The 15,806-nt window shown below is 44.5% G+C and overlaps 2 pseudogenes; both read left to right on the forward strand.

Moving 5' to 3' along the window:
- Positions 1-13,739: 13,739 nt before the first annotated feature.
- On the forward strand, positions 13,740-14,564 carry LOC137636006 (cytochrome c oxidase subunit 2-like; annotated as a pseudogene).
- Positions 14,565-14,717: 153 nt separating this feature from the next.
- Positions 14,718-15,543, forward strand: LOC137636008 (ATP synthase subunit a-like; annotated as a pseudogene).
- Positions 15,544-15,806: the final 263 nt, after the last annotated feature.

Raw genomic sequence — 15,806 nt, forward strand, 5'->3', positions numbered from 1 at the left:
TCTATAGAGGTGGTGACGGCCCCACGGGGAAGTAAGGTCCGTACCTGCGGGACGGTCAGCATATGGAACTTGTCGCATTGAATGAATGTATTCAAGCGAGACATATCTAAGATGACTCTTCACTTGTCGGAGTCTTTCTTTGGCCCACTGAATAAGAAACCTTGAAACTTTAAATGCTTTACATCCTTTATTGCATTTTTGAGGAGGAGATCTTGTGCGAAAAGCGCAAGATCTGCCGTTGGACTCTGATAAAAACTGACCGGCGGAAGGTGGCCCTTGAATCCAACTCCACCCTAGACCCTTTGACACTGCTGCGAGCCCATTTGTTGAACGTCCAACAGCTCCAGAAAAGGTATAGCCTCTCCCCTACCTGAGGAGTCTCATTGGTTCGCAGGAGGTCTGCTACCACGGCTCCCTCGGAATCCTCTGCCCCTCCCGGAAACCCGACCACCTCCCTCTCGCCTGCCTATTATACCCGTGAGCCAGGCCTTGGGATTCAAAGGCAGGGTTATAAGCAGGCGAAGTAGAGAACGAAGTCGATGGTTGGGGTGGCTGGCTTACCAACACACATTGTTGGGGCTGAGGTTTAGAGGCGGAAGGATGACGCACCTGGGGTACAGGCAGCACCTGCACCACAGGTTGGACTTGTGAACCCTGGAAGGCGAGAAACCTCGGTTTTTTCTTTCCTCGTAACTGCGTCCCTATGGGTTCAAATTTCCTCTTAGGGATGAGATCCAACCTAACCCTAAGGGTCTTATTGACCCTAGCTGCTTCACTGAGGACGCTGTTTACCCATCATATGGGAAAAGATCTGCTCCCCAGACGAAGGCTTTAATCAGCCTGTTAGGCTCATGCCCAATGGAAGCCTCCGCTAACACGTGCTTCCGGCACGTACGACGAGCTACTGCAAAGTCGTATGCATCACACTGAAGCGTGTGAAGCAACAACTTCATCAAGATCTTGAACAAAGGCTCATCGGCGTATACCAACGAAGACATCTCCGCCATTGTAGCCGAGTTGATAGACCTACCGAGTCTTGACTCGTGCCTCATACTCCGTCCTAATAAGCGAATCCTGTAACCGGGGAAGATGTTCACTGAACTGTGTGGACGCACAGTCCGGATTCAACTTACCCGTCGTGAAGGTAGCCGGGGTCTCAATTCAGCAAAGAAGTCAGGTCAGTCTCTCAAGTTTTGGCATAGGTTTGTCTTCCATCTCCGCTTGCAAAGTAAGGCCCACCACCTTGGTGGTGCATTGAGTAGGAGTCTGCTCTTCGACAACGAACATGGTATACGCCCCTTTATGAGGGGTTAACTTTGTATTAACAAACTCCCACTCCGTCAGGGTTCGGACCCAGGCGGACTGAGCCTGCTCCTTTGGGAATATGACAGTTTCCTTTGGAACTTTATCCACCGTGACTAGCGCGTCCACTGTCAAGCCCGCATAGCCAGGGAAGGGAAATTGCAAACCCGGCGGGTACCACAACCCTCGATAGTCAACATGCCCTCGGAAAATGGAGCATGAAGGGCCAACCGCCACGGATTGCTCTTAATAAACGCCGGAAGCTTCAACGCATCTGGTACCACAAATTGTTGTTGCTGTAGGAGTCCTGACCTCAATAGACTTTCAATCATGGACTCTTGGTTCTGCAGTCTTTGGGCGAAAGAGTCCATCGACTGTAAACAATCAGCAATAGATCCAATCTGGGATTGAACCATACTCCCCATCTGCTCCAAGAGCTGGCTCGAGAAGGCCACCGGGTCAAAAGGCAGCTCCGGCGACTTCGCCTTTGAGCTCCTCGCTCTCAAGTCCTGGGTTGGCAGAGGGACCTTTGCCAAGAATGTCCGACGCTTGGAGACCGAGGATGGCCTGGCGGGGAGTGACACGAGCATTTTAGAAGGCTTGTGAGCCTCGCGTAACACCACCTTGACCTGTTTTATTTTAGGGACCACTGAACATGCCTTGTCCCGAGCCATGACATTTCCAGTAAATCCCGGGAAAGAAAAGCCAGAAGAAGAAATAGAATGCGCTGGACCAAGGAAAGGAACCTTAGGCCGGACGCTACCTGCCTCACCTACCACCCTACCTTGACCTGCCGAGTCGACGACCATCGGTTCCACGTCTAAGCTAATGGCAGCGACATCACCTAAAACATCTTCCCCTAGGACCACTAAATCTTCAGGGAGTGCTTAGGTATCACGAATCCTCGTGATGATTGGGGCTGCCACATCTGACACCACCGCCGCCGACATCTTGGCGTTGGGATAGAGGAGGGAACATCTCCTCTGCTAAAATATATGGCTGCTTGGCTTTCATGTTCCGGCCAAAGCCACCAACCCAGGTCTTGAGGGTTGCAAGAGAAGTGCTCTTGATGGCGGGGGAAGTCTGAAAGAGAAACTGCCATTTAGAACTCAAACCATAAAAGGAATTATGGTAAAGAAAAAATTAATACTCGAAAATGGTACGAACAATAATTCTGCAACTAAAGCAAAAATTTGATACCGAATTTGTAGCATATACCAAAATATTCCCCAAAGAGACAAAAAGTAACAATGAGGTAAAGAATATAGATCGACCACCTGGACCGCACACCCGGCATGGGAACGGCAAACCTCATGCCCGCAAGGTTGCCGCAACACAGCAGTGCATGGTGTCTCCTGAAAGCGTACCACCTGCAAGATAATTTGGTAAACAAGTATTAAATTAACGGATGCTGGGAAACCTGGCGGAATACTTGAATTGATTAAAATCCGCCGCGTAGTTCGGCGGAAAAGCATGCGTGCTTAAGGACTTAAATAGAATTAAAAATATGTAATAGTACCCTATATATATGTAATAGTACCCTATATATATGTCATCCTTCCGTCATGAAATGTTAGTCAATAAAACGTAATCATAAATATTCGGAGCGCACGGGAACAATGACTGATCAACCATGAACCCGTCCACCAGCCCAAGAGAAAGAAACGTAACATGAACTTTCTGCCTTCGGAACACCCACCAGAGGGGGTTGTAACAAGGTAAGGGACGAGCGGACCGGGTACAAACATCGAGACTCCGTGGGCCCCAGTAAGCCTGATTCATTACATTAAAATTATACCAAAATGACAAACTTAAAAGACAAGACAGGAAGGGAGTATAGAGATACTGTACTAACATAGTGTCGGAATACCTGCGTAACTCCGCCGCGCTATAGTACATATTTTACCAGTAAACAAACACTCCGTCTAAGCCCCTCTCCCAGACCAACCATCCATAAAATTACGTAAATAAATATTGGATAAATAATGGATCAGAACAGAGTAGAATATCTGAATCAAATCTAAGAATCATAGCTACCATTTATAGATACAATACTCAAACTATCCTGGCCCTCCCGGAACGGACGGACAACAAGGATGGAGTACCAGGGAACAGGGGAGGGGGCGAGGTACAAGGCGAGGAGCACACTCAGTCCTGCACGCCTGGCGGCCAACCAGCTTACCTATCCTAAGCTTACACTTGGAAAGGAATCTTATATTATAATCAAGATTACATTAAGGTTAATCTAAAATTACTCGTCTAACATATTTGACTCCCACATACTCAATTACATTAAGGTTAATCTAAAATTACTCTGTCTAATATATTCGACTCCCGCATACTCGTGTACCTTTCCTTTCAGGAGGAGTACATCCAGTGTGAGAACGCCTTCTACAGCGTTCAGCGCCGTGATTTCTACGGGCACCTGGCGTGCCGAACTCACACCAGCTGTTCCGTCACCCAAGGATCTCCGAGGTACTGGGACCCGCAGGTATGCACAATGTGCAAGGACCTGCTCAATGAGGCATTTGAGACTCACAAGTCTGTGGAGTCAAGGGACATCGCCCGAGAGAAACTGCGGAAGTGGGTGCGTGGTTTCCAAAAGAACACCATGGGGCCTTACCTTCCCAATGAGAAGATGAGGGCTATGCTCTTCCCTAAGGCATCTGCAGATGCTGTCATCCCAAAACGAGAAATCCCATGCGTCCAGCCGACGGTCGACCCCGACATATCTGACGCACTTCAGGACATCCATCTCGACGATGACAGGATGTCTAGGGTGTCGGACACCACCAAGAGGACCCTTATTGCCAAAGGTCACGGAGAGGAGCCTTTGACGGCTCCCGACTCCGAACAGGAGGACGTCGCTGCACCCTCCGTAGCTTCCGTAGTCATCTCGGAACAAGTCCCCTCTACATCGTCCACTCCCATGCCCATAAGACAGGGTGATTCCATGGACAACTTTCAGGCTATGATGGCAATCCTCGAGGAGAGGTTCCACAAGAGGGATGAGGATTTCAAGAAGGAAATCGAGGCAACGCGAGCCTCGGAGAAGGCTTAAAGTCAAGGACCTTCCTACTTGCTCTGTGACCAACCCGTGGAGGCATGCCAAGTACATGTCCATCACCAGCGGTAGGATCGTGATCAACGACAAGCTAGGCGCCGTCCCCCTTGAAGAGGTGGAATTCTGGCCTAGCTTTGAGGTGTATCCAGACTGCTTTATACGCCTCAAGTCAGAACCCGTCTCTAAGGAAGAAACCGAGCCGAAGGAGGTTATCGTGTTTGACCATCCAAAAGCTCAATCTCTGCTAGCCGGTTGCTTGAAGGACAAGGGCTACACCAACTCTAAGGTGCTGGCCCTTAGCAAGAAACACCCGTCCTTTCTTGCCCCAAGTACCATGGTCTTCCCCTTCGCGGAGAAGTCTCTCCAGGCAGTGCTTAAGGCGGTAGAGGAAGGGAAACCCTGCCCTACACTGGAGGTATGTAGGCCCCTCTCCCTCGCCTTACCCCCCGACGACAAGAGCTGGAAGGACATCCAGTTAACTTTCTCTGTGGGAAAGTTGGAGGCCGACATCGCTGGACGTCAGTTCAGTGAGAACCTCCAAGTTCTTGGATTATCTCCTTCGTCAGGAGCAGGATACGAAAGAGAGGCTGGCTGCCTCTCTCTCCCTCCAAGTGATCATGGAGACAATGGCTGGGGAACACAGGACACCAGGCATTTTCATGGTCCTAGCCAAGACCCACCTGGCGACCTGACGAAGGACTTCTATAGCTTCGTCAGAGCACGGAGGGCCTGCAGAGAGTTCGTGTTTGCATCGGCCGCTGTCAAACACGAACCGAGGAAGCTGATTTCCTCCAACATTTGGGGAAAAGATCTCTTCCCCAATGACTTGGTCAAGATCATCGACAAGGCCGCCACGGAGAACAGGAACCTTCTCCCAAAGTGGGGCCTATCGTCAAAAAGGAAATCTTTGGATGAAGGCCCCCAACCGAAGAAGTCCAAGAGACCAAGGCCACAGCCTCGACAAGCTAAACATCAGCTTCCTGTGGCCGCTGCTCCCTTGTTGGTGGCACAGCCCCAACAAACCTTCCAACTGGTACCCCAGCCAGTGGTGACTCAAGTCACCAGCCTTCAGGCCTACCTACGAGAGACAGACGACTCCCTTTCTTCCCAAAGGTAGAGACCCTTCTAGACGTCCCTCCAGAGGGAGAGGCGGCAGGGGAGCAAGCGGTCGAGGAAGGAAGCCCTCCGGAAACCAGAAGCAATGAGATGCTTCCGGTGGGAGGAAGACTCCGCCTCTTCCAGGATCGTTGGACCTTCAATCCCTGGGCTCACAGCATCATCAAGAACGGACTACGCTGGAGCTGGGGGACACCACCACCACCTTTCCCCCGATTCTTCCAACACTCCAACCCCGTTCTGGAAGAATACGTCCAAGAACTCTTGAATAAAAAGGTGATCAAGAGGGCTAAGTCCATCAGGTTCCAAGGAAGATTGTTCTGTGTTCCCAAGAAGGACTCCAACAAACTCAGAGTCATTCTAGATTTGTCCCCTCTCAAGTTCATCGCGAACAACAAGTTCAAGATGCTGACCCTTCAGCATACACAGTCTCGATAGACATGGCGGATGCCTACTGGCATATTCCAATGAATCGCCAGACCTCCTCCTACCTAGGATTCAGGCTTCAAAGAAGACAGTACGTCTTCAGAGCCATGCCCTTCGGGCTAAACATAGCCCCAAGGATCTTCACGAAGCTTGCAGAGAATTGTTCAACAACTACGTCTACAAGGCGTCCAGGTGATGGCTTACCAGGACGATTGGCTGGTGTGGGCAGCATCAAAAGAGGAATGCCTGCAAGCTTCCGAGAAGGTGATCCAATTTCTGGAACACTTATGTTTCAAGATAAAACACCAAAAAGTCTCAACTTTCTCCAGCTCAGAAGTTCCAATGGCTAGGCATACATTGGGACCTCCAGTCACATCGTCTTTCCATTCCGCTAAGGAAGAGGAAGGAAATAGCAAGGTCTGTCAAGAGACTTCTCAAATCCAAACGGATATTAAGACGACAACAGGAACGAGTGCTCGGCTCCCTCCAGTTCGCTTCAGTGACAGACCTAGTGCTAAGAGCACAGCTATGAGATGCATCGCAAGTCTGGAGAAGACACTCATCAAACGCTCGAAGAGATCAAGAGACGTCTACCGACTCTGCTAAGATCACTCCTCAAGCCATGGTCGGAGGCCAAGAAGCTCAGGAGATTGGTACCTCTGCAACTAACTCCACCCTCGGTCGTCATCCATACGGATGCATCGCTAGAAGGATGGGGGGGGGGGGTCACTCCCATTAACGTCAAGTTCAAGGAACGTGGTCTCCTCTATTCAAAACGTTTCACATCAACATCTTGGAGGCCATGGCAGTCTTTCTCACCTCTAAGAGACTGTCCCCACGCCCCTCAGTCCACATCCAACTGACTTTGGACAGCGACGTAGCGGTCAGATGTTTGAATCGTCAGGGCTCAAGATCGCCCAAACTCAACCAGGTGTTATTGCCCATCTTCCGTCTGGCGGGGAAGAAAAGATGGCACCTCTCAGCAGTTCACCTTCAAGGATTCCACAACGTGCCGGCGGATGCTCTTTCAAGAACAGCTCCGATAAGAGTCAGAATGGTCCCTAGATGAAGACTCATTCTCCTTCATCTCTCACCAAGTCCCAGAACTACAAATCAACCTCTTCGCAACGAGTGACGACAAAAAACTTCCTCGATACGTGGCCTCATACGAGGAGCCTCGAGCGGAAGCGGTGGACACAATGTTCCTGGATTGGAACAGATGGACCAAGATTTACCTGTTCCCTCCACCCAACCTTCTGCTTAAGGTCCTCACCAAGCCGAGATCCTTTCAAGGAAAAGCGGCCCTAGTGGCTCCCAAGTGGCCTTGGAGCAACTGGTTCCCACTGATCCTGGAGTTACAACCCAAGCTAATTTCTCTGCCGGACCCAGTTCAGTCCCAACAAGTTCAGAAGTCGACTGTCTTCGCTTCATCACGGAAAACTCAAGACCTTCATCTCATGATTTTCTCTCCCTAGCCGTCAAGAAGAGGTTTGGGATCTCAAAAGCAAGCTTAGACTTCTTAGAGGAATATAAAACAAAATCTACCAGAAGGCAATATGAGCATCTTGGAAGAAATGGGTGGCCTTTGTCAGGGGTAAAAATCCTACGGAAATATCGATGGTTTTCTGCTTGTACTTCTTCATTTACCTTCATGGACAAGGCTTAGCGGCCAACACGATTTCCATATGCAAATCGGCCCTGAAAAGATCCTTACTATACGCCTTCCAAATAGACCTGTCCAGCGAAATTTTCAACAAGTTGCCGAAGGCATGCGCTAGACTCAGACCTGCTGCCCCTCCGAGACCTATTTCCTGGTCCCTCGACAAGGTGCTACATTTTGCCTCAGGTTTGCACAATGAGACTTGCCCTCTGAAAGATTTGACTCAGAAAGTGATTTTCTTGTTTGTTCTAGCCTCGGGGGCTAGAGTCAGTGAAATTGTGGCATTATCAAGGGAAGCAGGCCAGATTCAGTTCGCAGAAACAGGCGAACTCGCCCTCTTTCCTGACTCTACGTTTCTCGCCAAGAACGAGTTACCCACTAAGAGATGGGGTCCCTGGAGAATCTGCCCTCTGAAGGAAGATATCTCCCTGTGTCCAGTGGAGTGTCTAAAGGTCTATCTTCGAAGATCTTCCGACTTCGGTGGAGGACAGCTCTTTAAATAAGAAACATCGGGTTCCTGACAGTACACCTGCAGGTCATCATCCCAGGAAAGTTGCCTCTTCCTTGAATTTCTTCCAATCAATGGATTTCGAAAGTCTTCGCTCGTATGCAGGATGGAAGTCATCGAGAGAGTTCTTTAAACACTATGCGAAGCAGGTGCAAGAAGTGAAACACTTTGTGGTAGCTGCAGGTGTGTGCTAAAACCTGCCGCTTAGTACTGCGAAGAACAGCGAGTTATATGGGACTATCTCTAAGGGTGTCTGTGTTGACACTAGTGTGCAACACAGTGAAATTTGTGTCACCATTGTGACACTACGGACTGTTCTAATATACTGAGGTGATGTCACAGACTTAACACTTGTGCCACGTGTTTTCAAACAAGAAGTATACAAGACATTTTCAGAAAGACATTACAATTCCTACAGAATCGACATGTGTGAGGGCAAGTTTCCTTTTCAGATACCACAATAATTTCTGCTAATGTTCCAAGTCTACGTAACTTATTTACATTTCTAACTACAGATTTACATTAATTTTTATGTATGCTAATTCTCATTTATTGTTAATAAATGAATCTATTGTTTCTGTGCGTCTTATTTCGCCCTAACAGTGTAGAAAAAACTGAGTGAGTATTATTATCCCTCTATTCTGTATAAGATAATTGAACAAAAGAATTCTATCGTTCCTACGCTTAAACAAACTCATCTAGCCTGAGGTAATTTGTTCCAACACGTAATACATACCTTATCTATTACCTCGCTCTGGGACCGGCAGGTACTTCTTGATGCTGGGTGGGTTCCATTCATCATGCAACTTCGAGATTTTCCAAAGTCCAATAGGACTCATCCCTGCTGGGGGGCAGGAAGCAGTAACATAGTACATGCTCAGCTGAAGTGACATATACTGGTAATGTCACAGGTCTCTTAGTTGAAGGCACTACTGAAGGGAAAAATCCATGATACATTAATGCTATAGTACACTTCCATCAGGAAAACATGGCCGGAGCCCCAAAAACTGCAAAAAATCTATTTTTAGGTGACATAGCCATGACGTCCTGATGGACTCGCCCTTTGTTCTCTATAAGGCCTTGGCAGGCCCCTTCCCAATCTTACTGTATCATGGGGGCTGGTCTTAACACTATAAGGAATGGAGTTGGCAGGCGGTGATGACGTCAGCAAGATGGCCGACGCATATGACGTCATCCGAGTACCCATAACAGTAACGGAGGAGAACTTTATAACGCCTCCTCCCATATCTTGCCACCAATTTCCCCCTCGAAGCGTAAACGCTATGTGGGGTGCAGATAGCTATGTGGCGTGTCAAGAATACGTCCCCTGTTATTATGCGATATCCTAAAGGACAACCTTAAGGGTACTCGCGCCAGAGTTAGAATTCTGGAAACCTTGAGTTCAATTCTCTGGGAATATCCACTGTAGTCATATATACCCTTAGGAAGCTACTAAAGGAACCTTCCATCAGGACGACATGGCTATCTCACCCAAAAATAGATTTTTCGCTTCGCTCAAAATCCGTTTTTTAGGACTTTCAAAATAACATTCTTTACAAAATTAGCACTGTTATAACAAAAAGGAATACTGTAATAAGTTTTTAATAATCCAGCTTCAAAGGGACTGATTTTTTTGCTACTGTGATTTCTAAAGACTTTTTATATCCAAAGTAATTAATGTATTGAACAATAAATGCCCTATTAAAAAAGCTCATCTTCTTGCGGTTTTAATGATACCAAATACTTTTGTATTAGAGTGAAAAATAATATATCTAGTTTTTTTTCTTTTTTCTATAAATATCAATATACCGTCGTCGTCCTTTGGCGGCGCCGCCTGTTGTCCTTCGTGGGTTAACATGTCTATTCCTCCCGTCCATGGGCTCAGCAAAAATTTACTCCAGAACATGTCAGCACCACACTCTGTAACTTGGGAAGTGCAAGGACACTCAAAGATATATAATTCAATAAATGTGACCTCATAACTCTGAAATGGATCAGCACAGGATAGTTATAAAAAAAATCTTTATAAAATGTAATGTAAAGTTACACATATACTTTACATCAACTGGATGAAACTTGTGTAAAAAAGATTTATTTTACAGTACAGGCAGTATACCTGTAGTGAATTTTAATTTAATGTTAATACCGTTTCGTTTCGTTGGCATACCAAGGGATGACTACATATCTGTCATACCTGCATCCTTCTTCACCTGGGCAAAGTCAATTAACTATAGTCAGGGAATGTAGCAGTATATGTCTGTACTCTTCTGTGGTTGTATTCAAAGTGAAAATTGCTCTGCTTATTGAGGGGGTGGGGTTTACCTGCCACCCAGACATTAACAATGTTCACCTTGTTAAAAGTCCACCAGCTGTTTCAGCTTTGCCAATGTTATTCTTCAATTAAAGGTCCAGGATTTCTATTACATGTAGGAACAAATGATATAACTATCCATGCTAGTGGGAAAGGAAGAGAGGTTTTTCATATTCAATGGGTTTAGTCATTAATGACCAGAGCAAGCATAGGGTCTAAATGTAATAAACAATGCATGAGAGTAAACCTTTTGGATGAAATTTGAAGAAAGTTAAGGTCTCCTGTATAAATCACTTAAAAACATTCAAAAGAAGTCATACTCAGGGGTGGAAAAATTTTCTAAATTTGAAAAATATACAAGGCACCAGTACTTTAACAACTTTGGGACAAAATACCAGTAACTTACGGAATTTACTTTGACCTTAGTAAAAGCACCCAAACCTACAGCTTTCCACGTGTCTGGATTAGGGGCAGACGTTGCAAACAGCCACAAACACACTGCAAAGAAAAAGGGCAAGAAACTAGTAAAGCAACAGCCAAGTCAGGGAACACAAGCGTCACTTTGTGCTTGGATGCAGCCAAAATCAAAAGTGAGAGTTGCTCTGACTACTGGGTGTGCAGGACTTACCTGGCAAGCAACAAGGTTTTCCTTTTCAAGATTATATTACCTTTCCATGTTTATATCATGTGTAGGAACAATTAAATATAAACTATGCATGCTGTTAGTTAGGAAAATATGTTTCACATATTCAACGGGTGACTTATTCATTAATAACCAAGAAAAAACTATATTTTAACAGAAGTTATGACAATCTTACAAAAGTAACAACAAACATGCAATAAATATTTATGGACGAGATTAAACCTTTAACAGAAGAAATTTTAAAGAGAAAGTTAAAGTCTACAGGATAAATTACTTAAAGCAAATTTTCTGAAATAAGAAGTCAATACCTAGGGGTGCAAAATTTTCTAAAGTTGAAAAATATATAAGGAACAAGAGGCAGGCACTGGAGCGGTAAGAGCCCTGTTTGACCCGCTAGGGGGAAAAGCCACTTTAGCCCATTTCCTCTTGGAGGAATTCCTCTTCTTGCTACGTAAGAGCTCGACTCCTTTTAGACCTCTTCCACTTCCTTCTCGTCTCTCGGGCGTCTGAGTCTTCCGACGAAGCTGTTTCAGCTTTGCCAATGTTAATTCCTACTGAAAGTTAATTGAATGTATTAAATGTAGGAACTAATATAATCTATCTCTGTTGGAGGGAAAGAAAATAAATGGGCAACTTGGTCATTAACCCCTTTGCTATGACGACGTCGCTTTATGTCAAAACATGGCCGGTGATACACACCGACATCCACGATACGTTGCTTACAAATAAGCCACATTGAAGATAAAATCACTTATATCCTACAATACAAGAGTACAGCACATGGTCGTTTATTACACAATTCACTCACGAAATTTCACTAAAATCTCCTCCCCTCCCTGATATTAAAACCCCTTTTATCTTCAGCCAACTAACAGTGTTTTTAGGATTCTGGCCTTTATTTCTGTCTGTGCAAGAGATATTTTCATCTTTTCCTGTTATCCAAACAACATTCCCTACCCGAGGCATACTCAAAACCCCCTTACAACCCACTGTTTAGAGACTTAGGGATCCTCATATCTCGTGCCACCACTAACTAATAACACTTGCAATTCTAGTCCTTATGATTATGAACGGTCTATTTTAGTGTATTTCTATGTTGGCATACGTTCAAATCACACAAAGCCTTCTGTAAAGGGCGATGAACTATCATCTGTTCTCCCCTGACCACCACCCACAACGCTCCCAAAACATCAATAATGTGTTATTGAAAACGCTGTTTAGTCTACTTCCGTCACTCATATCATACAAGTATTGTTCTTTGTTTTCACGAGTAAAAGTTAGTCTACTGTCACTTCCATTGAATGATATCCTACGCAGTGTGTCACATTCTTACATGCACATTCCCTATAACGAAGCCCGAGAATTACCAATAAACGGGAATTATCTAGTTCATATCGTTAGTCACATGGAAGGTGGAATAACAAACAGTCTGATGAACTAAATTTGCATTACCATCTCAGGCAGATAGGTTTCTTTAAAACGGGAATTACATCTTTTGGTATACACTAACTGTAAGAAAATTATCATGTCCTGCCAGATATTGGTGCTGAATATTATTACGTACGGTAGCAGGACCGAGATCATCTGATCAATACCAACGGACCAAATATAAACAGAATAAAACATAACTTGCTTGTTAAAATGATTCTGGTATTGGAAAATAGTCATACAAAAACTATTTAATAAAGCATATGCTATCCTATGAACCAAGGAAATGAAATGATATACAGTAAGAAAATATTGATAAAATACGACATTACAGTTATGATGACAGGTACAGAAAATTCACTTTTTAAGTTCGACACACATACATTTTGAGTTACAACAATGTCAGAGTTCATGAGTATGCAACTCTCAATCGACCATACTATACTATTAACAGATCGAAATCTAAACACGTCTTTCTTTGACCCCGCCGGAGGTGGAGACCCAATTCTTTATCAACATTTATTTTGATTTTTTGGGCACCCGGAAGTTTACATCTTAATTCTACCTGCTTTCGGGATAATCTCCCACATTGTAAGACAAGAAGCAGGCAAAAAAGAATCTTTCGGGACACTAGGAATAATCTACGCCATAATAGCAATTGGAGTCCTAGGTTTTGTAGTTTGAGCTCACCACATGTTCACTGTGGGGATAGACGTTGACACACGAGCCTATTTTACTTCTGCCACCATAATCATTGCCGTCCCCACGGGGATTAAAATCTTCAGATGAATAGCAACACTGCATGGAACCCAGTTTACGTACAGGCCCTCCCTTATTTGAGCCCTAGGGTTCATCTTCCTGTTTACTATAGGAGGCTTAACAGGAGTAGTTTTAGCCAACTCATCTATTGATATCATTCTCCATGACACCTATTATGTAGTTGCCCACTTCCACTATGTTCTCTCGATAGGAGCTGTTTTTGGTATTTTTGCAGGAATTGCCCACTGGTTTCCCCTCATCACAGGCCTCTCTCTTCACCCTACGCTATTAAAAACCCACTTTACAACAATATTTATCGGAGTTAATTTAACTTTCTTCCCCCAACATTCCCTAGGCTTAAACGGAATACCCCGACGATACTCAGATTACCCAGATGCTTTTACTACTTGAAATGTAGTTTCTTCAATAGGGTCTACTATTTCCCTAATCGCAGTCATTGGGTTTGTAATTGTAATCTGAGAGGCTTTTTCAGTGAAACGCCCAGTTTTATTTTCCCTATTTATGCCCACTTCTATTGAGTGACAACATAACTACCCCCCCGGCCGACCACAGATTCTCTGAGATTCCTCTAATTACTAACTATCTAAAATGGCAGATCATTGCATAGGATTTAAGCTCCTAGTAGGAAATTTATATTTCTTTTAGAACTTATGGCAACCTGAACTGCTCTAACTTCCAAGACGCCGCCTCGCCCCTAATAGAACAACTAATTTTCTTCCACGACCACGCTATATTAGTTTTAATCTTAATCACCACTTTAGTAAGATTCATACTCTCATCTTTGTTTTTTAATTCGCTCACAAATCAATTCCTATTCGAACACCAAACCATTGAAACCATCTGAACGATCCTCCCAGCAGTTATTTAATTTTTATTGCCCTTCCCTCTCTTCGCCTTCTTTATTTACTCGACGAAGTAAATAACCCCAACGTCACACTAAAAGTCATTGGCCACCAATGATATTGAAGATACAAATACTCAGACTTTCCTCAGGTAGAATTTGACTCCTATATAATCCCAGAACCAGAGGCTGATAACTCTAATTTTCGACTACTAGATGTAGATAATCGAACAATCTTACCCATAAACACTCAAATCCGGGTTCTAATTACCGCAGCAGATGTTATCCACTCTTGAACAGTCCCTTCTTTAGGGGTCAAAGTAGATGCCATCCCAGGACGACTAAACCAACTAAGATTCCAAATCAACCGGCCAGGACTATTTTATGGCCAATGTTCTGAGATCTGTGGGGCCAACCATAGGTTTATACCAATTGTAGTAGAAGGAGTTTCAGTTAAGTCTTTCTTAAACTGAATCTATGAACACAAAGAACTCCTCCTCATTAGGTGACTGAAGATATAAGTGTAGGTCTTTTAACCCTAAAATGGCGTAACCACCCACTCCTAATGAGATTTAAAATTAGTTAAATTATAACATAAGCTTGTCAAGCTTTAATTATTAGATCCTAATATTTTAAAATCCCACAAATAGCCCCCTTGCTATGACTCAACCTGTACGCACTTTTCACAGCCATCTTTGCCCTAATCATTATTTTAAATTTTTATACTAAGCTTCCAATTAAGATCAAAACTTCTACTGTAAAAGCAGTTCAAACCCCACAACCTTGAAAATGATAACAAACCTTTTTTCTAGTTTCGACCCCCTTTCTAGGCTAGCTAACTTACCCCTAAATTGAGCCTCCATGACATTAGCACTCTTGTTTATACCCTATCTATACTGAGCCATGCCTTCACGGGCCTCGCTTGCATGGTCCTCTCTTACACTAACACTACATAAGGAACTAAAAATCCTCTTAGGGCCTGCCAACCCTGGAGGCACCCTTGTCTTCGTCTCACTATTTAGACTTATTATACTTGATAATTTCTTAGGCTTAATTCCCTATATTTTCACAAGAACTAGACACTTAGTAATAACCCTCTCTCTTGCCCTTCCCCTTTGACTAACTTCAATAATTTTCGGCTGGTTAAACCACACGAAACACATGTTTGCACACCTAGTTCCCTCAGGAACACCGATACCCCTAACCCCCCTGATAGTTTTAATCGAAACTGTAAGAAATATTATTCGCCCAGGGACTTTAGCGGTCCGGCTTGCTGCCAACATAATTGCCGGGCACCTTTTACTAACCCTGCTCGGGAATACAGGACCAGCGTGACCCAAAACCCTACTACCTATTCTCTTATTCTCCCAACTCCTCTTACTAATTTTAGAATCAGCTGTTGCTATTATTCAATCTTATGTATTCGCAGCTCTAACAACCCTGTACACCAGGGAAGTTAACTAATGCAAAAACACGGGTTCCATGCATATCATTTAGTAGACATCAGGCCCTGGCCGCTCACAGGATCAATCAGAGCCATAATATTAACTATGGGATTAGTAAAATGATTCCAATTCAATCCAGATCTTTTGATCCTAGGCTTACTCACCACTCTATTGACCATAGTTCAATGATGACGAGACATCACACGAGAAGCGACTTACCAAGGTCAACACACTGCTAAAGTAGTGAACGGACTTCGTTGAGGAATAATGCTATTCATCACA

This window comes from Palaemon carinicauda, unplaced genomic scaffold, assembly GCF_036898095.1.
Source record: "Palaemon carinicauda isolate YSFRI2023 unplaced genomic scaffold, ASM3689809v2 scaffold21, whole genome shotgun sequence".
NCBI lineage: Eukaryota > Metazoa > Arthropoda > Malacostraca > Decapoda > Palaemonidae > Palaemon > Palaemon carinicauda.